Source organism: Electrophorus electricus, chromosome 26 (genome assembly GCF_013358815.1).
Source record: "Electrophorus electricus isolate fEleEle1 chromosome 26, fEleEle1.pri, whole genome shotgun sequence".
NCBI lineage: Eukaryota > Metazoa > Chordata > Actinopteri > Gymnotiformes > Gymnotidae > Electrophorus > Electrophorus electricus.
The window spans coordinates 5,836,468-5,846,866 of record NC_049560.1 but is presented as its reverse complement, the minus strand read 5'-3'; the positions used below and the strand labels follow the sequence as shown (position 1 = coordinate 5,846,866).

Genomic DNA, 10,399 nt, shown 5'->3' with positions numbered 1-10,399 from the left:
AGAAGCGATCTTTTCTTCTAGCCGTGCCTCGCTTCTGGCCGCGCAAAGACGCACAGGTCGTGATGAGGCAGTAATCAAGGGCTTTAAATACGTCGTGCACATTGGCCCCCCATGTGCCCGTAACGCGCTTAAACGCCGCCCGCCTGACACGCCGGCCTCTCCCACATGGCCGCCATTGAATAGGGGAACTCTCTTCTGAAGTTGATGCCTTCTTGGTTGGGTCCCATCTGCTGTGACTGAATGAGTCTGAAAGGGGTTTTTTTGGAATTGTTCCTCTGCCCATAGAACACGCTGCCCCTTGTTGGAGACTGAGAGCTCTGGGAAGCCACTCGTACCACCCACCCCCTATTTCACTCCCTCATGCCTTCCTCCCCATTCTTACTTTCTCAGGCCTTTCAGCCACCCGGGCCGGGAAAAAAAAGCCATAGGAGAGGGGTTGGAAAAGAAAAGAAAAATGCTGGCCACAGATTGGAGCCCTGCACGAGGATACGGTCTCAGCTGAATGGGTCTGGTGTAAATGTGTTGGATCTGCGCTTTCTTCCTCCCATCTGAATGCAGGTGGCTATCACAAACGCAGTGGCTCTGCAGTCGATGTGTGTCCAGGCTCAGTTCACCTCCTGTTCTATAATGAACATATATCCATGCGATATTTATCACTAGATGGTACGGGATGGGATTCGGCTCCATGGAGAAGGCACTTAATGAGCTATTCTGTTTCTTGCTTACTCACGGCTAATTTATTTGAAGCGAATCGCAATTACTTTAGAGCCTTGACTGAAGAGAAACTCCCCCCTCGAGGTTACTTGGAGTGTCCCAGCTTGTATTCACATATGCCTTATCTGTTTTTCACAAGCCCCTCTGTTTTCAATGCAAATAATGGTCCTTTCCAGAGAATGGCAGTCCTGCCCAATACCATCCCTCACTCAGAACCTTTTGTGCCTCACCATTTAAAGAAGCTGTCAAGTTCTCGTTGCACTTGGCAGGGAAGGCCAAATCTACAGTGCCTCAGGAGTGACAAAAAGGAAACTTTTTTTTTTTTTTCATTTGCCTGCCATTGTATGGGGCTGAGTGAAGGGGAATTTTAGTAACATGTAATTTACTCTGGTTTTCTTTTTTTCTCCTTTTTTTTTTTACTGTAAGTGGCTTTAGTGATGGTAATTTCTGCCTTTGTAGGAGTGGTAAGATAACCATCAATCAGTTGTCAATTGGTCAATTGCAGAAGTGATGAAAAGGAAAGGCTTGAACAATCCCCTCTCTCTGGCTACCTAGAGGAGTCAGAGCCTGAAGGAAAACCTGGCAACTGGAGCAAGCAAGCAAGTGGATTGGGAGCACAGGTGCATAACTGGTAAGCTCTTACTGTTTTCTGGTTGACTTCACCAGATGTATCTAAAACTAAAAGAGAAGACTGTAGCTGAAGAGCAGATGATATTCTGTTTTACAGATATTCTATTAATTTGCCTTCCCGACAACTGCCTGACTGTCTGGATATTTTAGGTCCTTAGGTTAAGAGGTGTTCAGTATGAAAATTTGTTTAGATAGCCGGGCTACTTATATATAGAAGTATAATATAAGTGGTGTTTAAATACCATTACCTGATTCCATCATTGTTACCATAGTAGCAGTAGTAGTAGTAGTTGTTGTTGTTGCTGTAAAGTTGTACAGTTTCTGAGGATGCTTTTTTTTACATTACGTGACATCATGAAATCTGAGGATTATTTTGGGCATCTTTGCCAGTTGAAGTCAGAGTGTTACTGATGTTTTGGACACCCACTCAAACTTCCCACTCCCAGGAAAACCAGGAGGAGGGAATGTGTTTTTGTGTAGTGCGTTCTGGTGTGACACCCCACTGCTGCCCTCCCTCCCCAAACCCACTGCGCTCCCCACATATTGATTTTGGTTTACGTCTGCTCCGACCCTGCCTGAATGAAACGGATTACAGGCCGGCAAAGGACACGATATCATCAGCTTGTAATCCGGTCCATGGTTTCCTAGCTACCATATTGTCTATTCTGTTCCGCTATGTGAAAAATGTTGAATATCAACAATGGGTTTCAGTGCCGTATTGTTGAGTTTTGTATGAACTAATCTTGCTTCACTAAAAAAAGACCTACGGCTTGGACAAAAGTCTATAGCCAGTGCATTCCTAGCTCCCCTTACACTCAGCCAGACACAGGCAGAGGGAAGACATGTTTCTCTTCTGCTCTGTACTGCCAGGCAGAGCAGGTCTGCTTGCCCGGATGCTGGGCAGTGTGTGGATACGTCTGCAGGTCCAGGCCCTGCTAGAGAGGGCAGACAAGCGGGAGGTACTGACAAGTCAAGGTAAGCTAACCGCCAAGGACTGCACAATGACATTTCTCACTCGTCGGCCTAGTTCGGGTATTTTGTTGCGAATGCGACTGGTGTGCTAGAGATTGGGGTTGACTTTGTGCTAAGGTGCAAGTAGCCGGCAGGGTGTGTGTGTGTGTGGGTGGGTGGGTGCGGGTGCGTGCACGTGTGTGTGTGGTCAGCCTGCAACAACGATGCAGGTTGTTTTGACATGGGTTCTGTCTGAACAGAAGTGTGCCATCTGAGCTGCTGCAAGTCTAGGCAGAGTGCAGAAAGAAGAAGCATACCTGTGGCTTTTAAACGTGTGTGTGCGTGTGTGCGTGTGGGTGTGTGTGTGTGTGTGCGTGCATGTGTGTGTGTGTGTGTGTGTGTTAGCACCTGGAAACACATTGCTCTATGCTGGTACCTTTATTGCTTTGATTTGCAGGTGCTTCGTGTGTCCTGCTTCAAAAGCAAATTACATCTTCTGTCAAAAATGCACACGCTAATTAAAAGAATGCTATCTTGTTGTTTTGTCTCTCCTGCCTTAGTGATGGGTGTCCCTTTCTGTAGCCGGATGGGTGTGTAGAGGGAATGAGAGAAAGAGAACAGAGAGGGAAAAGGCTCCGTATGGGGGCGTACTGTTCAGTGCAGTGCTGGAGCAGCAAGGTTAACGTGAACTGGAGAGACATGCTACAAATGACTGCTGCCACACAAGTGGCTGTCTAAACACAGCCCTGGTGGGGAAGGAATATCTCTCTATGCAGTGTGCCAGGTTTGACCCTGCACTCATTGCCAAATGCCTTTTGTTTGGGATTTTGAAGGGATATGTCTGGCCAGTACTGGACTGAATAGAGTCATGTAGCTTCCTGTGCTGCTGGAGGTCATCCGATTCCTCTTGGTGTGGGTTTGGAGGGTTGTGTTTGATGTGTTCGCACGGGCCAGTGCGATTGCTCAGGTCTGTTGAGCTGTGTGCTCGCGACTCTTGGCTAGGTCCTGCAGCGCTAGTAGAATTCCACAGGCTGCCCAACAGTATGGGGGCTGCAGCCAAGGCAACCAGAGCCTTGGATTACACCAACAGCACTCAGCTCTGCTGCATCCAACTCTCTGTCTCCAAGCCTCTCACTTACGCGCACCCCCCCCCCACACACACACACACACGCACATGCACGTGCACATACAACACACGTGCACACATGTACCCTCTTCCTCGAGTCATCCCTGATCTGTGGCCTTGCCCTGCGTGCCGGAGTCTGAAGTTTTCCCTTCCTTGCCCATCATTGTCAGTGAATTACAGGGTGGAACTGAACTAGAAAATCTGGTACAATCTAGCAATTAGTACAAAGGGCTTCCAGTGCCGTGCGGAGGGAGGGATCCCGGAGCCCCGGCGGCTGGGACAAATGGCCCTTGATCGGGTAGGGATGGCGGGGCTTAGTGCTGCATGGACTCATCCCAAAGCTGCAGGCTCCTGCCTGGCCGAGCGGGCGTGCAGCGTGGAGAGGGCTCCCTTCCTCCCGCCCGCCCGGCCAGGCAGAGTGCTGTGTGAGAGGGCTCCCTTCCTCCCGCCCCATACACCCCTCACACACCCCCCCCGCCGCTGCTTTTGTGCACCCATGTTGTTGCCTTCACTGCCTCTTCATTATCCATTTCAGCCATTACGTGCACTCAGAGTGAGTGCAAGCAACAAAAGAGCAAGTTGTCGTCAGTGCGAGGATGCCTCCTCTCCGAAAGGCCAAAGGATGTTAATGTGCTCGGGGATCGGCGAGCCCGGCCGACAGGAGGCACGCCGCTCCTTTATGTCACGCGAGTGTCACGGCCCAGAACACACCGCCGCTCCCCCTCTCTGTTTGGATGCCTGGTTTCAGAGCTAGACGTTAAGTCTAGCAGAGAGCAGCCTCTGTTTCCTAACCCGCTAACACTCAGCCTGCTAAAACGGCTCGCAGACGCGGCGTAAGCCACCCGCCGGGGGGAGCTCAGTACGCAGGCCTGTTCTCTGAAGCCTTGTGCCGGTTGGTGGGTACAAAATGCCTTAATGTAAATGGCAGCACCACGTTGTCTGGTGCATCATATCACACTAGCACAACATTACGTCACAGTACTAAACAAAAGAACATGGAACACTGCATTAGAAATGCTGTTGGTTATTTGATATTCCCAGTTTGCCCATCTATCCAAGAATATTAAACTAGAAAAAATTATGATGTTTAGGTATGTGGAAAAATTAGCGTAATGGGTTTGGATTTGGATAATGGCATAATGGATTTGGATTTTCAGCTCACATAATATAACTGTAGTATAATTTGTTATGGTACATATTTTAAAATTATACATCTCTTATATTTGCTCTTTGCAGTTATGTTATGTTCCTGGTCAGATTTAATGTTGAATGATTCTGTAGTTTAACTGCTATTAACATGTGTATGTATGTGGGCAAGCCTTTTCAAAATTAAATGAAACATTTGTGCTTTCTGAAAAATAATTTCATATTTATTTATTAACCCCATCCAATATTTCGCAGGGAAACTTTTTGTGGGGGGGGACTATACAAAAAAGTGTCAATTCAAGAAGTACTACAAACAAACAAACAAACAAACAAACAAACAAACATTAAGGAACTCTTTAAAAACCTATTCAAAAACATCCTTTAGTTTTCTCATAACGGTTCAGTACAGAAAATCAGAAATGGGGTCGTTAGCAAGAAACAGAGGCGCTTCATTAGCCGTTCAGACTCTGTGACCTTTGGACCCTCACAGTGTTCACAGCGGTGTTGATCAGCAGACAATAGCGGGTCAGTCCACTGCTGGCCCAGTTTCCCGGCCCACAGCTTTTTTCCTGCTGCTGCCGTACCGTTGTCCTCGCCGCTGGAATAACCTCCCCACAGTGGCTGCCTTTGTTTTTCCTTTGCCTTCATGCCCATCCCCTCTGTCCCCTGCCATGGAATGACATCGGAGGACAGTTAGGGACGTGTTTTTGTGGGATGTGGGACTCAAAGCTGCTAGGCACGGACTGCATGTCACCTGCATGCCTTCCTTGAGCTTACAAAAATAGCCATGTAGTGGTATCTGCTCTAGACTCTACCATCATTATGACAGATTAAAACAGACATGCTACACAATAAGTGTCCCTGCATGTATTAATAAGATGTTTGGACCATTAGAATACCGTAAAGCAGATGTCTTGCACAATAAGTGTCCCTGTCTGTATTAGAAAGTTATATAAGGAAATAAGTAAAGCCTTTTACGTACGCCATCACACATCATAAATCTATGTGTATTGTGCATTAGTAGCACAGCTATACAAAATATTGTGAAAATACTGTGAAACAGTCCCATTTTAATGGCATGCAATAGAATGAATTGCATTTCTTCTCAATGCTCCATTCGGTTTGATTGTTTTGAAAAGTAACTTGAAGAGATATTAGTGAACTAAGACACCCCCCCCCAACACACACACACACACACACACACACACACACACACACACACACACACACACACACATACACACACACACTCTCTCTCTCTCTCTCTCTCTCTCTCTCTCTCTCTCTCTCTCTCTCTCTCTCTCTCTCTTTCTCTCCAGTCTAGTATGCTGTAGTGGTGCACTGGGAGCTCTGGACAGCAGTGATGTTGAAATAAAAGCACTGATCTCTTTCAGCAGAACACAATACGGTGTTTAGACATGATCTAAGCCTCAAACTCACACGCACACACACAAACAAACACACACACACACACACAGACATAGTCCCATTCAAGCCAAGCACTACAGATCTGTGTGTGCCATAGAAATTCGGACCGTGCTGTTTCAGGGTCCAGCTCCCTGTGCACCAGCATTGGACAGAGAGAAACAGGATTAGAGAGGAAATCACATAACCAGTTAACTGAACAACAATACCTTTATTCACTGGATTGTGGATCTAAATCTGAGACCGCTTCAGAAGTAGCCACAGAATTCATCCAAACTAGAATGGAGTTGCAATTGTATTTAGCAAAAATAAATAAATTTCAGTGCATTTCAGTACATGCAAATATAATACATTTACACTTAATATTACTAAATGCCATACCAAATGGAAAACTATGCAGATATGTTGAACACTGATGTAAATGTAAATGTTTTCTATAATGATTGGTTTTTGTGGAGCCTAAATGGTTGTATTAGAGTAACTAGTTCTGTAAAGGCTGTGAGCAGTGTGCTGCCTTTCCACTGCCTGTCTTGGAGCCACAATAAGAGCCACACAGAATGCTTTGCTTGGTTATGTGTTACACACTTATAGCCTGTTACAGTGGAAAAACAAAGCAGGAGACAGTACAATATTACTGTACTATGAGCAATTTTATTATTTTATTAATATTATTCACGTGTTTTACTCATGCTTATTCCTTTGTGTGTAAAAGGAAAAATACATAGTAAATTGTGTGTGTGTGTGTGTGTGTGTGTGTGTGTACTTTCGAGTAAAGACTATAATAATAAGTGATTTTGTGTGTGTGTGTGTGTGTGTGTGTGTGTGTGTGTGTGTGTGTGTGTGTGTGTGCACTTTCGAATAAAGACTATGATAATTAATAAGTGATTTTATGGTGTGTGTGTGTGTGTGTGTGTGTGTGTGTGTGTGTGTGTGTGTGTGTGTGTGTGTGTGTGTGTGCTTTAGGACTGTAGGGATTCCTGCTTTCTCTCCAGGGAGTCTGGAAGGGACAGCTTGTCCCCAGGGTATGGCAAGCATTACACTAGCTGTGTGTTCCCATATAACTGGGGTCAACAACAGTTGTTTAATTTAGCTTTCCCACAGGGGAAAGAGACTGCCGAGCTCTGCTCTGTCACAAAGGCTGTAACTGTCACCCAAATCAAGATGCATAGACTCGATTCACATCATGACAGAATTCTAGGGAACCTCAGATGGGTCGAGTCTTTCCCAGAGAGTGAAGAAGTGAATGGGATCTCTATGTGTTGCGCATGTATTAAAACTGTGAAACCTCAATTTGTGGATGATTGATTGATCAAAGACATTTCACTAGAAAATGCCTAGAACAGCTCCCATGTGCTGAATTTCTCCCTTGTAAACTCCCCTCACACCCAACCCTCCTGGGCCACCCTCTCTGCCAACACATCAGTGCTATGTTGTCACTACAGCCTGTGATTCAGTGGAGTATTCGCTGTCTATCGGGGTTGATATTTAGCCTGGGGTACGGGGTCCGCGATGACGAGGGGGAGGTTGTCGGTGTTCTGTCGAAGGCTCCTTGGAGCGGGAGCAGGCTCTCTGCTGTGATTCTCTCTGATGATAAGTGAAGCCACTGCTGGGCTCAGGGAAAATGAGCGCCATTACCTGCACAAAAACACCATCATTTGGGTAAAGAATGAGAGCCAGCAAGGTGCAGCCAAGCTGTGATACGGAGCTTGATATCGCAAAAGGGGGCCAGAGGGACACTGCAATTTACGTGGCAGGGCTCCAAGGAGGTAGCTAACCGCGCGTAATCAGGAGGCCAGGAGCTTCTCCAGCCGAATGGGAGTCAAAGGGTCCAGACTTTTACATGTTTGGGAGTTCGACAGTATCACAGTGTCATAGGAACATCAGAGCCGCCAGTTCTAAGTTTGGTGTTTGGTGTCTCGATGGCTTTTTTAAGGCACATAATAGTTTAGTTATTGGAGGTAATATGAAATAGAGGCCTCCTTATATCCTTAAAAACCTGTGATATAAGAAAATAGTATAGGACCAAGGTCTTACTGTATAAGAAGTCCATTTCAGAGGTTTCTTTGTACTACACACACACACATATATATATATATATATATATATATATATATATATATATATATATATATATATATATATATAGTAAATCTGTATACAAATCAAAGAATAAATACACAAAATGGGACCCCATCTAAAACACACTGTCCGATGCAGATCAATGCTTTTTACAGTACCATAAAAAGTCAGGTTTTTTCCTTAAATTTTTTGAATCCAGATACATTGCTGTTGCCTAGAAGACTCAATTTTGCCCTAATTTCCTCCCATATAGAAAGAAAAGGGAATTAATTCAAGCACTTTTCTAATTGATGGCGTGTGGATTGGGCTCATTTGGGCTGGTTGTGAATGACAGGAAGCGCTTGATGTGCGTGAATCCAGCTGAATCTCCAAATCAGCCTCCCGCCACATCTGTCATCTTGAGGGTTAAAGGACACAGATGGCCCAGTCGTTGGCATGCTCCCAAAGCCCGTTGGGCAAATGCGGATGCCAAGCGCTGAAGAGGGAAAGTTCTCATCTCCCTGTCAACTGTCTCAGGTCTCCCTGACACCAGATGTTCCTCAAACGCCGCTGAGTGACATCTCATGTTGTTGCAATCTTGTTTTTTCTTTTAATCACTCTCATTTATCCAAATGGGTCTCCAATAGAAGCGCTGAATAGGAAATTAGTCGTCTCTGCTAACGCTCTCGTCAAGATAAATCATTTTAAGGCCTGGCATCGCATACATAAACTTTGCTTCACATCGCGGAGCGGAAACGGAGAGTGTTGGATGGCGGCTGATCCTGAGACTTCAGACGCCAGCTAATCACGCTTTCTGCGTCCATGTGTTTTTGGTGGCTGGCTGAGAGTTTAGGCTCCCACCAGACTTGAGTGCACCTTCGGTATTAAGTCCATTTAAATGATCACTGAAGTTGGAGAGAAGACGATAAAACTCCGTCGTCCTCCTCTCGACACACTGCAGTAAACGATATGGCCTACCGCCTGGTGTAAATATGGGGCTCGTATTTCAGTGAAATTTGAAAGCATATTAGTGTTATCCTTTCCCTTCAGGCAATTGCTCTTTTATGCCTGCCGATCCTCAGCTCTGATAATATTAAGTGGAATTTGGCTCTTATATCGCGGCTAAAATGGCTTGAACCGCTAACATATATGAATATGTAAATTTTGTGTGTGGAAATCTCCTATTTTACAGAAAGAATAACTAATCCGCCCAAAAGATCTTTAACTTAAAATTCACATTACAGGCCTCATATTTAGTATCTGTTTCCCCCTCAGATTGAGAAATCTGAATATGACTAAATTACATTTTCTCGCAAAGCTTCTCTAGAAATTAAACTGGCCTACTCTCTGAAATGCCTCTCTTAATGCTTTTGATCAAATTCAGACAATCATCATAAATACATATTTAGTGCCGTATAAAGGAAGAACTCCCCGAAACGTAAAAAAAAAAGCAGTGGATTAATCCTGCATTACTTTCTGTTTGTTAATTGCTTACTAATATCACACAGTTGCCATTAATCAAAACAGAATGCTGTTTTTAAAAGAAATAAAATGGTTGTGTTTTGTTTAATCACCGCATTGTTTCAAATAAGACATTAAGAAATTAAGTTGCATTTGTGAAGTTGATTTTTTTTTTCCTATTGCGTTAGGAGAGAACTGTCATATGAGTGGCACTGTTTCCAGAAGAATTCGGTTTAGTGCTTCAGACAATATTTATTTAATGCTCTCTTTCCTGTACCTCAGATAATTTCCAAACGCCTCAGCATATTATTAAAATTTAATTAGCAATATAAACGCCAGAAGGAGCACATTATGTACGATTGTCTTGCTATCTTTCCAGAAATTAGTCTTTTAAAATGAATTTGCTGTATTAGTCATCTTTAAAATATTTTTGATCACTGAATTAATGGTTTTCCATCCTGTTTTAAGGTATTCATTGACATAGGTGATTGGTTCTTAATTACTACAACGGGCTTTTCCTATTCTCTTTTATTACCCTATATCTTCTAATTACTTCTGTAATTGAATTTGCTCACTGTTTCTCCGCTAGTTTTTTTTTGAGGGACTGTTTGTTCCCGGGTTTATTGTGCCTTTGTATGTCAGCCCTCTGCCTGCGGAACATGTGCGGCTCTTCTTTCATTAATTTTCCAGAGCCTGACTCCCTTTTATTTATTTAATATTACCTGCAGCTCTTGAGCTCGGCACAGGCCCCGGTGCACGAACGCGAGAGCTGAGCTGGAGAAGCAGAGGAGAAAATTAATTAATTATGATTGGTGAAACAATTACCCTCTGCCTCATCACAGTCACTCATTTGCTCAAGCTTGCACCAATTTGAGAAGTACCTTGAAG

General features: G+C 44.4%; 1 long non-coding RNA gene across 1 annotated transcript in view; it reads left to right on the top strand.

The window, feature by feature from the left end:
* Window positions 1-2,182: 2,182 nt before the first annotated feature.
* Window positions 2,183-10,399, top strand: part of LOC113577813 — a 46,116-nt gene continuing 37,899 nt past the window's right edge. The window contains exon 1 of the long non-coding RNA XR_003410676.2: window positions 2,183-2,319. This is a non-coding gene — a long non-coding RNA (uncharacterized LOC113577813). The remainder of the gene's footprint in view (window positions 2,320-10,399) is intronic.